This window comes from Canis lupus, chromosome 14, assembly GCF_003254725.2.
Source record: "Canis lupus dingo isolate Sandy chromosome 14, ASM325472v2, whole genome shotgun sequence".
NCBI lineage: Eukaryota > Metazoa > Chordata > Mammalia > Carnivora > Canidae > Canis > Canis lupus.
Genome location: NC_064256.1, coordinates 18,220,983 through 18,233,532, shown reverse-complemented (window position 1 = coordinate 18,233,532; position 12,550 = coordinate 18,220,983). Strand labels below are relative to the sequence as shown.

General features: G+C 38.3%; 1 long non-coding RNA gene across 1 annotated transcript in view; it reads left to right on the top strand.

The window, feature by feature from the left end:
* Nucleotides 1–11,203, top strand: part of LOC118350540 (uncharacterized) — a 46,798-nt gene extending 35,595 nt beyond the window's left edge. The window contains exons 2-3 of the long non-coding RNA XR_004804497.2: nucleotides 10,492–10,622; nucleotides 11,018–11,203. This is a non-coding gene — a long non-coding RNA (uncharacterized LOC118350540). The remainder of the gene's footprint in view (nucleotides 1–10,491; nucleotides 10,623–11,017) is intronic.
* Nucleotides 11,204–12,550: the final 1,347 nt, after the last annotated feature.

Below are 12,550 nucleotides of genomic sequence, written 5' to 3'. Positions count from 1 at the left end.
CCTGAAAGTCAGGGTCAGCTTGTGAAAAGTTGTTAAACAACATGCTAAATGTGAACTGTCAACCCTTACTTTAAACTTTCCCTGTTCAGAGCATCACATGGAGACTTCATTGGGTTTTATAGTGGCTTTCTGATTTTGGTAGTCCATTGAAGAAGGGAGTTTAAAAGTTGTATACTGTTAACGATCGTCTGCCCATGTTCTGCCTGAAATACCATGATTGTTTATGAAAAGTATCTTTAATAAAGCTGGATACAGTTTGGCTTGAAAAAAAAAAAACAAATAAGAGAATAAGAGAGGAGAAATAACAACCCACACCACAGAAATACAATTATAAGAGAATATTATGAAAAACTATATACCAACTAATTGGACAAACTGGAAGAAATGAATAAATTCCTAGAAACATATAAACTACCAAAACTGAAACAGGAAGAAATGGAATATTTGAGCAGACTCATAACCAGTAAAGAAATTGAATCAGTAATGAAAAAACTCTCAATAAGGACGCCTGGGTGGCTCAGCGGTTGAGTGTCTGCCTTCGGCTCAGGACCTGATCCTGGGATTCCAGGATCAAGTCCCACATCAGGCTCTTGCATGGAGTCTGCTTCTCCTCCCTCTGCTTATGTCTCTTCCTCTCTCTCTGTCTCTCATGAATAAATAAATAAAATCTCAAAAAAAAAAAAAAAAGAAAAAACCTCCCAACAAAAAAAAGTCTAGGACCAGATGGCTTTCTAGGCAAATTCTACCAAACATTTAAAGAAGAGTTAATACCTATTCTTCTCAAACTATTCCAAAAAATAGAAAAGGAAGAAAAACTTCCAAATTCATTCTATGAGGCCAGAATTCCCTTGATATCCAAAACCGGATAAAGATATCACTAAAAAAGAGAACTACAGGCCAATACCACTGATGAACATAGATACAAAACTCCTCAACAAAACACTAGCAAAACAAATTCAACAGTATATTTAAAAAATCAGCCATGGGCACCTGGGTGGCTCAGTTGGTTAAGTGTCTGACTCGATTCTAGCTCAGGTCATGATCTTGGGGTAGTAGGATCAAGTCCCATTTCAGGCTCTGTGCTCAGTGTGGAGTCTACATGAGATTCTCTCCTTCTCCCTTTGCCCCTCCCCCTGCTCATTCTCTCTCTCTCTCTCTCTCTCTCTCTCTCTCTCTCTCTCATTAAATAAATAATTTTAGGGGATCCCTGGGTGGCTCAGCAGTTTAGCACTGCCTTCAGCCCAGGGCTGATCCTGGAGTCCTGGGATCAAGTCCCATGTCAGGCTCCCGGCATGGGGCCTGCTTCTCCCTCTGCTTGTGTCTCTGCCCTTCTCTCTCTCTCTCTGTCTATCGTGAATAAATAATAAAATCTTTTAAAAAAAATAAATAAATAATTTTAATGATATTCAAGTGGGGTTTATTCCTGGGTTGCCGGAGGGTTCAATATTTGCAAATCAATCAACATGAAACACTACATTAATAAAAGAAAGAATAAGAACCATATGATCATTTATATAGGGGAGAAAAGACATTTGCTAAGGTACAACACCCATTCATGATAAAAACATTCAACAAAGTAGGTTTAGAGGGAACATACCTCAACATAATAAAGGTCATATAGGCAAAACCCACAGCTAATATCATCCTTAATGGGGAAAAAAACACTGTTTTTCAGGTCAGGAACAAGACCAAGATATCCATCCACTCACACTCCTTTTATTCAACATAGTACTGGAAGTCCTAGATGCAGCAATCAAACAACAAAATAAATAAAAGGCATCCAAATCGGTAAAGAAGATGTAAAACTTTTACTATTTGCAGTATGACATGATGCTCTATATGGAAAACCCTAAAGATTGCACCAAAAAACTGCCAAAACTGATAAATGAATTCAATAAAGCTGCAGGATATTAAATCAATGTACAGAAATCTGTTGCATTTCTATACACCAATAATGAAGGATCAGAAAGAGAAATTAAGAAAACAATCCCATTTACAATTGCACCAAAAATAATATCTCAGAATAAACCTAATCAAAGAGGTGAGGGACCTGTACTCTGAAAACCATAAAACACTAATGAAAGAAATTGAAGACAACACAAAGAAATGGAAAGGCATATCATGCTCATAGATGGAAGAACAAATATTGTTAAAATGTCTATACTACCGAAAGCAATCTACACATTTAATGCAATCTCTATCAAAATACCAACAGCACTTTTCACAGAACTAGAACATACAATTGTAAAATTTGTATGGAGCAAGAAAAGACCTGAATAGCCAAAGAAACCTTGAAAAAGAAAAGCAAAGCTGTAGGCATCACAAAAAAAATAGTTCCATCTACTATAGCATCAAAAGGATAAAACATTTAGAAATAAACAAAGGAAGTGCAAAACTTGTATTGAGAAAACTATGAAACATCATGAAAGAAACAAAAGACAATGTAAATAAATGAAAAGATGTGTCATTTTCATGGATTAGATAAGATGGATACACTCATGTCCATTGGTAATATACAGATTCAATTCAATCTTTATCAAAACTCTAAGTGGCTTCTTTACAGATGTTAACAAACTGACCCTGAAATTCATACGGAAATCCTAGCTACCCAGAATAGGCCCCAAAAATCTTGAAATAGAAGAACAAAGTTGGAAAACTGACATTTGCCAATTTTAAAACTTACTACAAAGCTACAATAATGAAGATGATATTGGCATAAAGACAGACATATAGGGATGCCTGAGTGGCTCAGTGGTTGCATTGTTGAGTGGCTCAGGTCTGTCTTTGGCTCAGGACATGATCTGGGATCCTGGGATCAAATCCCACATCGGGCTCCTCACAGAGAGCCTGCTTCTCTCTCTGCCTGTGTCTCTGCCTCTCTCTGTGTGTCTCTCATGAATAAATATATATATATTTAAATTAGACAGACATATAGATCAATGGAATAGAATTTAGAGTCCAGAAGTAAAGGCTTGCATTCACAATTAATTGCCATGACGATTCAGTGGGGAAAAGACAAAAGGTTCTGAGACAACTGTATATCCACGTGCAAAATAATAAAGTTGGATTTTTGTCTCACATTGTATATAAAAATTAACTCAAAATAGATAAAAAAATAAAAACAATGAGCCAAAAAATAAATAAAAACACTGAGCCATCCAGGTGCCCCTGAACTGTACACTTTAGTGAAGTGTATAGATATGATTGAGATGGCAGTTTTATCTCAGTAAAGCTTTTGTTTTTTAAAACACAATAAAATTAAGTTAAAGACTGGATGGCAGAAAAAGTGCCCAGTCATAGCTCTTCGGAGAGTGGGATGAGGTAACTATAAAGGTGCATTGCACTATTAGTGGGCAGGTAGAAGCTGGTTACCTCTTACATCCACGTCTTTATATAAACTCCAGGGAGTTCTCCATTTTCTCCTACAGCCCCCTAATCTCAAATTGAGTTCTGTATAACACGGTTTATCATAATCAAAGTGTTGGACCATTCTCTGGGAGTTTTGGCACACTAGAAGATTAAATAAGATCATACATAAAAATCAAGGTTCGGGGTGCCTGGGTGCTCAGTTGGTCAAGCATCTGACACTTGGTTTCTGTTCAGGTCATGATCTCAGGGTCTTGTGTGAGATCCAAACCATGCCCTGCCTCTGCCGTAATGGGCTTTTGCTCAGTGCTGACTCTGCTTGTCCCTCTAACTCCCCTACCCCTACCCCAGCTCATGTGCACACACTCTTTCTCTCTCAAATAAATAGATAAATAAATTAAAATAATAGTAATTAAAAAATCAAGCTTGGGCAGACTTTTGGATAGAGGTACCAGACAAACTTTTCAAAGGCCAAAAAGAAGTCTGAAACAGTGTCAGTCTGTTTATAGCTGTATTTGGAAGCCACACATAGTTTCTACATTCACTTGCCATTGAAAAGACCATTGGTCAATGGCAATGATTGTGTGCCTACTGTATGCCACACACTGTGCCAGGTGCTGGAGACAGATACTGAGTAAAGCAAGTTCTCTGCCTCTGAGAAGTTCCCAGCGTAAAGGGAAGCAAATGATTACATAAGTAATAGATACAGGCTGTAGTGGAAGTCTGGACTAAGCCACTGTGGGAGCAGAGAAGAGGGAACAATTGGCTTTGCATTAGTGAAGCTGAGAAAGCTTCCTGTGATGGTGACCTTCCAGCTAGAGAATGAACAACACCAATAAAAGCCTGAATGCCCTCTTGGCATTTTTTCCTCTGCATATAAAATTCTTGTTATGCTATTAAGCCAGTGTTTATAATTATCTAAAAACGAAGCTGAATTAAATACCAAAAAGGCACTAAATATAGCTATAAAGCTATTCAAAGAATAAAACATGAGTATGTGGTGTGTTGTTTTTTTTTTTGTTTTTTGTTTTTTCTTTTTCTTTTTTTTTTTTTTTGAGTATGTGGTTTGAGACATTTATGGACTTTCTTTATCCTGCATTTTTATAAGAACACAGTTAATTAAGAAAATAATCTATTGTCGACCAGTTCTATTTTGCTTATCAAACAATAGGCTCATTTCTGAATGAAAGACTAAGCTGAACCACAAGATCATTTAATTATAATGCAAGTGGGATGCCTGGGTGGCTCAGTGGTTTAGTGCCTGCCTTGTGTTTAGGGCATAACTCTGGAGTCCTGGGATCGAGTCCCGCATCGGGCTCCCTGCAGGGAGCCTGCTTCTCCCTCTGCCTGTGTCTCTGCCTTTCTCTCTGTCTGTGTCTTTCATGAATAAATAAAATAAAATAAAATAAAATAAAATAATTATAAGATTAGCAGTGACTTCACTACATAGTCTGTGCTTCCTGACTTTAGGCCTGGCTGGGTTTAATTACTCCTGGTTTAAAATTTTTCTTTTCTTAAAATAGTTTAGTATGATTTTCCACAACTTCCCTTGATAATCTGTTTTTTGTCACCTATGGACAGTCTCACATGTCATCCGTCAAGTGAAACAAAGTGGAGTCTTACTGTGCAATTACTATAAAAACAAGCTGGTAACCCAAAAGAATACTAGCATTGGACTTTTCAAAAGGCTGAATTCCTCAGACATTGAAGCTTATCAGCAAATGGCCTGTGAACAATATTTTGCTGCATCTCTGAATAAGCAAAGTGCTTTTATCTTAATATGATTTGTCAAGAAATTTCCCTACCAAGAAAGACACCCCTACCATGTGATTTCCAGGATGACCATCTCCTGCTGTGATAAAATTGAAATTTCTTCTGTCAGTTTAGTGGGAAAGGGGAAATATGTGATAACAGAAAGATTTTTCTTTCAGGAAGCAGTAAGAAACTACCCCCTCATAGAAGAGAGTTTTCTTGCCTTCCATCCTTGGACTTGGCTGCTAATGTCCTAGGAACAGGCAAAAATACTCTCTCACCTCCTATGCCTGGTTACACCCCAAATGAGCCAAACAGATTTACGACTTATATTTGTGAGCTCCCTTTGATTTTGTGTAACTAATAGTGTTATATGGTTTTGTTAAAACTATGTTTGCTGGTCAAAGGTATGACTTTAATTTCAACTCCTTTCTACTTACTTTCTTAAGATTTAGTTCTTGCTTTAATTTCTTTAAATTTAGTGTTTCAATCGCCCCTTCCACCCCCAAGAGGATTGGCTTTGGTATGCTTAAAAAAACAAAAACAAACCCTGATTATGATTGAAACACAGGATGAACTTTGAAGGTATCCAGAGGTACTTGGAAGTGTTTTTCCCAATATAATTTGGCCACAAAATACAGGAGCAGAACAATCTTGGACTTAAATTAGTACTGAAGGTTTACAGACCTTCTACTAGTGGCAAATAATTGTTTCAGTGGAGGACAACTGTGTCACTGGTTTTATGCAAGCAATTTCCTACACACAAAAGCAGAATGTTATTTCTTCTCAAATGAAAGTTTAATTGCATATGACAGCCTTAGAATTCAACCAAGAATTGGGGAAGAGGCCCAATTAGGGATCAGCCATTCTCAGCCCCTACTCCCACCAGCTCTGCCCACCATCCCAGCCTCAGACACTAGCCAGACAGAGCTAATCTAACCCTTCCCAGAAGCCTGTGTGACAGGAGACTTGAAATCAGAGCGTCTCTCAGAGTAAATTCTGACCAAGGTGTTAGTTCATCCTGGCCAACTCCTTCCAGAGAGACCGGAGGTAGACTTCCCCTGAGTCCATGGTTCCTTAGAAGTGTGGTCAGTCCATACCTTGGTGACTCCTTTCAAAGAGGATTCAGCTTGGGCTCTCACTATTTTCAAAGTCTTTGGAAAGTTCATTATATCTTGTGGTGGGACCAAGTCTGAGAAACAGTCAATCTTGGTCAGGTGAACCCTTGCTGACTAGTTTCAGAGCACCTCAATCCATCATTCATTCTTTAAGCGAGTTTATAGGTGACCCATCCAACCATGCAGCCGTAAATTGAATTTTGGCAGACCGTGCCAGCAATAAGGAGCCCACAAGAAAGCAGCAGAGCAGAGTGACCAAAGGCTTGAGCTCTGAACCAAACTGTATGATCTTGGACAAGTGACATAATCCCTCTGTGGCTCAGTAGCCTCATCCATAAAATAGGGATAATAGTATTTCCCCTACAGGCAATTTTGAAGAATGAACGAGTTAATACATCCAAAAGTGCTTAGAATAGTGCCTGAAACACGGTAAATGCCACATAAATATTTGCTGTTGTGAGTTATGAGCATGGTCAACAGACTGAGGTATTTAAAAATCGGTATGATATAATTAAAAACAAATGAAATTGTACTTCACTAGGCTTCAGCTTTGATTGGATTTCCTAGCATGGAGATACGTTTTTGATTACTATTACAGAGCAACTATTCCAACACTTCTTAAACTGGTCTTAACAGAAGATTATTCCAGGAGATGTTAATTAGGTGTGCCAGAAAAAAAATGTTCCTGCAGCAAACAAATTTGTTTGTTCAGCCATTAAACAAAATTTAACTGATTTCTTGACTCCAGGACTTTTTAGTCTTTCATGTGATACGTACGTTATGAAACACAGGAGAAAGATTTGGTGTGCAAGACTTACCAAGTGTAATTGAATGCAGAATCCTCTGTTCTTAGAGTTCTCTTCCATCTACTAAGCATCCCCAAACTGTGTTCCAGTTCCACTTGGCAACTGACAAAAAGACTATTACATCAAGTTACATTTAAGTCCTTTTATCCTAATTCCTAATTGGTATGAACAAATTATATCACACTGAAAAAAAATATTCACAGGTGTGGAAACCAATGAGCAGTTTCCAGATGTGGAGTTTTCAAAGACAAGTAAAATCAATAGGTTGTCACTATTTTATCTTACCAGAAAAGATCATTAAGATAAATTGTCATTTATTATTACCATTGTTTCATATAAGAACCAATTTTAACAACCCCCAAAAATGAAGGAACAATATAACTTAAGGGTAAAGTACCATTATTAAAGTTAAATACATGCAGCCATAATTAAGAATTGAAATAATGATAATTATGATCATTATTGCAAAATTCACTACATTATTTGCATTTTTGTCATTTTGCCTCAAATCAGGGAAAATTTCTTCTTGATCTGTTATTTGGGAATGACTGACATTTAGAGCAGTTTATGGAGCTTGTCAAATTAAACCTATGTAGTTCAGATTTGTTTTATTTTGCAAAATATGGCTTCTTACTTATTGGCCCCATTCGTCACTGTCATGGAGTCCTGCATGTCTGGCTGACTATCATGCATATGTCTGGATATCATTATTTAAAGAGATGGTGCTTCTATCTTGCTAGTAGGTTAGGAACACTGTGGTGGTGGGTAGGAGGAATGGACAGGGCCACTCCAGGCATACCACTGACCTATGAACACATCTCCATGCTTTTTTGGGCATCTTGTCCAAACTTACAACTATATCTTCTGGAAATCCCTTCTATAATAAAGAACATGTACCACGTTTGCCTTAATTAAGATCTAGTTCTCCTGTGAGGAGGCTAGAACCTCTGCCGTCTTTCAAGTAGAAGTTATGCATTTCCCCCATTCTTTCCACGTTAGAAGGAGGGGATGATGTCTTCCTCATTCCCTAGTACAATTTCCAGCCCCATCTTGCTCCATTTTTATATAAAAGTTGCCTGAAACACTCCCTTTTCAGATTTTAGGAGTATTCCCCTTCTCATGGTTTTTCTCTCTCTCCTGCTTTTCAGACTCCTTCATAAGATCGTTTCTTTACCATCTGTCCAAATATGGCATTCCTTGCTTTGGTCAGTTACCCTCTTCTTTTTCACTTTATATTCTTTCCCTGAAATTTCTCAATATAGGATCACTTATCATCTAATTTACTAATGAATCTCAGATTTTTATTTCTTATCCAAAGCTTTCTTCTGGGCTTCAGACCTATGTATCCTGCTACTCATCCTCCCCCTACAGATTTCACAGGTTCCTCAAATTCTAACCAACTAACTTCATTTCTTAGCTAAGTTCATAACTAACCTTGCTTCCTTTACCCCAAACCTGTTTCCTATCCCAGACACTGTACCATCAGTCATCCAGCCAATGCTGAAAACTAAGGGACACTTTAACTCTTCTTTTTTCTTCACCTTCCCATGCCCCAGAGCCCAAATCTCATTTTTCCTTGAGATCAATAAAATCTACTTTCTAAGCATCTCTCAAAATTTACCATTTTCTCTTTTTCTGGACTAGCCCCTGCCATCATGCAAGGCTATTCTCTCTTGCTCGCATCACTAGGACTCCAGCCTTGCCCCTTCAGTATTTTCTCCCTTCTGCAGTGACCTTTCTGATTACAGCAACCTCAGACCTGAAACCCTTCAATGGCTTCCCTACCCAACTCTTTAACATGACAGCAAAGGTCCTTCCTGATCTGGCTGCTGCTTGCTTCTACAACCTGTGCTATTGCCCCTCCATACCCAATGACATTTGGCGACTTACAGAAGCCACACCCTCTTAAGACTCTAGGCCTTTGCACATGTTACTCCCCACCATACACATAAGACCATTTAACCCACATATCCCTTTGCCTGGTTCATTTTTTTTTCTAACTTCAGGCCTCAGTTTGGATATCTCTTCCACCAGGAAGTTTTCTCAGATATCTCAACTCAGTATTAGGTTAAGAGCCTCTCCTCTGGGTTTTCATAGTGTGCTAATTGTAGAATTTCCTACAAGAACAATCATTATTTGTTTGTCCACCTTCTCCTCCAAACTATAAGCTCACGAAGACAAAGACCATGTTGTTTTTATTAACCATCTTATTTCTTGAGCTTTGCACTTGGCCAGCTCATAATAGGCACTTGATAATATTTTAAAAAGATGAATTTGTGCATTTAATGATTGTTTTCTAATTTAAGTGTTCTTATTAGTGGATGTATCACTTAGGTCTCAAGAGGAAGCAGCCCACTCAAAATAAGTTGATTCAGGGACAAGTGACTTATAAAGGGATGATGTACAAGTATGCAAACTTGGATATGCAAACTTGTAGTAATGATTCAGTAACTTAGGCTGTTACCACCTTTAGGAAAGAAGCAGTTGCAGAACAAGAAGGAAAGATACTCATATAAAACTAGTCACTTGACAAGAACATTGGCCATGGTTAAGAGACATAGCCAGCTGAAGTCAGGATTCAACCAGAGAAACAGGGCTAGTAGGAGATAAACAGTAAGACATTGATTGCAAGGGATTGGCTTATGTAATTGTGGAGACTAGCAAAGCAAGGCCAAAATGTGTATAATAGGCCTTTGGGAAGGGCAGGCTGGAACCCTCAGACACAGGATGAAGCTCCTGTCCACAGACAGAATTTGGTCTTCTCCTGGGAAGCCTTACTTCTACTGTTAAGTGCTGAAGTGATGGAGTCAGTCCTGCTCAGATTACCTAGGAGAATCTTCCTTTCATAGAATCAATTGATTATAGACTTTAATCACATCTAAAAAATACTCTCACAGCAACACCTGGATTAGTGTTTGATTAAGTAACTGGGAAATACAGCTAAATTGGCACATAAAACTGACCGTCTCCACTAACCTGAAGGAAGGGATCAAGGGAATGCACATCCTGTCCTCACTCTCTCCATTGGCTGAGCCCTACTTGTTCTCAGTCAGAAGGCAGAACCTATTGATGGACTGAACCCTCACAGGTTACTAGATTCCTCATATCACCTGCACTGTGAGACAGAGAGATGGAACCAAGCTCCAGAACATGCTGCTTGGGTTGAGTGTGAGATTTTTCCAAAATAAATAAATAAATAAATAAATGAGGATTCAGACTGAGTAAAGGAAAATGCTTTTCCTTTGGGCTGTAGGGACAGATCCATGTGGTTAATGATTCCACCTACTACTGCCCCCTTAAATCAGAAATCCCTTTACTCACATCAAGACTTCCTGATAATTTGAATGCACCTCTACGAGCTCATGTGGCATGTTGTAAGGAACAGAGCCAGGGCAGCACAAAGTGATGTGGCCCGATCTGCATAATTTTTCCTGTGCTATCTCCATCAGGATGCTGCAGCCTGTGGTATCTCCACTGGGAGTCAGCCAGGCCTGAAGTGGATGGAAAGCAGCTGGATGGACAATTCAGGAGCTCTGACATAAGTCCACCTGCCAGCCTTTGCCCAGTGCAAAATAATAAGGTGATACAAGTAAAGGGTTGACTATCTCCTGGGTAATACTTACTTTTCATAGTTAAAAGTTCAGACTCCAAAATTAAGCTGGTAAGGTGCAAACCCCTGCTTCACTACCTGCTGAGTATGACTTTTTAGACAGGTTAGTTAACCTACAGAGAGAAAATTATTATGGAGATTCAATGAATTCATGAATATTTCAGAACAGTACCTGGTACGTAGTATCCATCAAAAGCAAAAGCAAATTGATGTTTTCAATTTCCTAAATACAACAACCTCCAGAACTCTAATGCAGCAGTCAGCAAAGCCAAATCCAGTCTGTTACCTGTTTTTTTTGTTTTGTTTTGTTTTTTAATATTTTTTAAAATATTTTTTTATTTTTTATTTTTATTTATTTATGATAGGCACACAGTGAGAGAGAGAGAGAGGCAGAGACACAGGCAGAGGGAGAAGCAGGCTCCATGCACCGGGAGCCCGACGTGGGATTCGATCCCGGGTCTCCAGAATCGCGCCCTGGGCCAAAGGCAGGCGCCAAACTGCTGCGCCACCCAGGGATCCCCTGTTACCTGTTTTTGTAAATAAAGCTTTATTGGAACATAGTCATGCTCAATCATTTACATATTGTCCATGGCTCCATTTACTCTGCAGAATCACATAGTTGCCACAGAGATAGTATGACCTACAAAAAATAAAATATTTATTCTCTGGCCCTTCCTAGAAACCCCAGATTTAGAAAATGAAAGTGATTACTTAAAAGAGATTAAATGGAACTGCTTTATACCCACAAGAATAGATACACTATTACAATACATAAAGCTTGATTTTTCCCAAAGAAATCTTATCACTCATTACACAATACTCAGGAATAAGTATAACGCATGTTCCCTCCACACACCTTTTAAAAAAATTTTGGCCTTGACTGAAAAAAGAAAAGCTTGAGATAAGATTTCAAACTGAATTTTAAAAATGAAGACCCAAAAGATTCCCTTTCCCTTGGTTCTGTATGCACAACTTTGGTCACAATCTGTTTGTGGCAAATTAGTTCAGTCGATTAGAGAGAAGGGTGCTACTGAAACTCAAGTTAAGTCTTTGACCTATAACTGGTCAAAGCTGATGTTTTATTCTGTCTGATGACCTTGAATATAGACCAATAGCTAATTCCGGTCAACTCTTTTACCAACCCATGTACCAGGTGCCCATACTGCTATCCCAAGTGATACTTTATTCCTCCCAAATGTATCATCACTACTGATATAGTCAATCAAGAAATATACCTTCACATGGTGGCTCAGAAACATTCTGTTTACTTGCAACATATGACTGGTTTTCATGGACCATACTATTATGTATATTCAGAGAAACACATAGGTTGACCACATAAAGGCTTATCTGATAGGCAAGGTCAGGTGGGAGATAAAAGAATTATTAAACTCCCTAAAACCCTCTTTTCCTGCAATCTGCCTATTCTTTGTTGCAGTTTATCTTAATTTTTCCTACTTTACTTATTACTACATGCTCCTGACCTTGACTTGATGCCTCTGATTTTGTTTTCTAAGTCCTGATTTAAACATAGCAACTGCTTCTGCTCTCCATCTTTCCTAGATTCTCCCCCTCATGACTTTATTCAAACCTGGTAATTTGACTCTTAATCTCTGTTATTTTCTTTGTACTTGGTTTAGAAAAGAGGGATAAGCCCCTCCACACACATAAAACAGTCCCCCATTGAAAAGAGCCTATCAGTGCAAAACAGGATCAAATGTGGAGAAGGTCAAATACTGACTATTGTATTTCTTCACTTTCTATTGTACTTGGCATCACGTCCATGATCAATCTGCAATAAAATCTACACATGGATTACATGTATGAAAAGTAGACATTCAGGAAACTGCTTTATTTTTAAAACACAATGTTCTGTCTCTTAGCCAACCATACTTATT